The sequence below is a fragment of the Limulus polyphemus genome, unplaced genomic scaffold, assembly GCF_000517525.1.
Source record: "Limulus polyphemus unplaced genomic scaffold, Limulus_polyphemus-2.1.2 Scaffold991, whole genome shotgun sequence".
NCBI lineage: Eukaryota > Metazoa > Arthropoda > Merostomata > Xiphosura > Limulidae > Limulus > Limulus polyphemus.
In genome coordinates, this window is record NW_013666601.1 from 357,412 (window position 1) to 358,365 (window position 954).

Sequence of the window (954 nt, forward strand, 5' to 3'; positions counted from 1 at the left end):
TATATAAAAAAACACAGATTTCTAGTACTCATGATGTAACAAAATTGATTTGTTCTCTCACGTTGTCACTGTTACAAAATTTATCATTTCCAGTGAAATTACAAGTTTCACCTTCAAGCCAATTACAAACGACTGTCAGATTTACATAGTTTGAAATGTGCTCTTTTTATTGGTTATAAATATGTACTTAAGAGAAGTAGGCAAGAGTGGACAAGAAGTTTCAAAAGAATGGAGTAGTGGCCTGGGCTACCCTGGTAGGTTTGCAAAATATATATTTATATATATTTCAGCAATTCAAAAAGATGGAAGGCTCTTATTTTATATTCTAATTTTTAAATATCTGAAACTTGAGTTTCTAATTCATTAACCACTACAGACATTATATGATAGGCATAAGAAAATATGATCTGTGCAATAAAAGAAAAAATGCTATATGACACACAAAAACATATCTAGCATTTTATTTTAAAATAGGAAATTAAAACATACATAATATTAAAATTTAAATGGCAAACTATATCGTGATGCTAATTTGACATACAATGGTATAAAGTTACTTAATTAAATTTTGAAAGTAACTCTAAAATGTTCTGACATGCATCCTTTGACTTGTCCATAGCAAGAGGGTTAATAATCTAGCAAAGTTACTAACAACATAACTGCTGAGTCATCAGGTGAAAAATGAAGTTTTAAAATAAATATTAAAAAAAGGTAATGCCAAAACACATTTTTTTTAATTACTGACATTTTGGAATTTCTTCAAATTCCATCATCAGCATTAAAACCTCAAAAAAGTTAGTTCACATTATTCTAACTCCAAAAAACAACAATAACTATTGAGCGAGTTTAGAAAGAACATATTTAAATAGTAACAATATAATGGAATGTAAAATAAAATGTGTGACATACATGTTTAATAAATAACATGAAAATTGAAACAAAAAAGTTTAAACC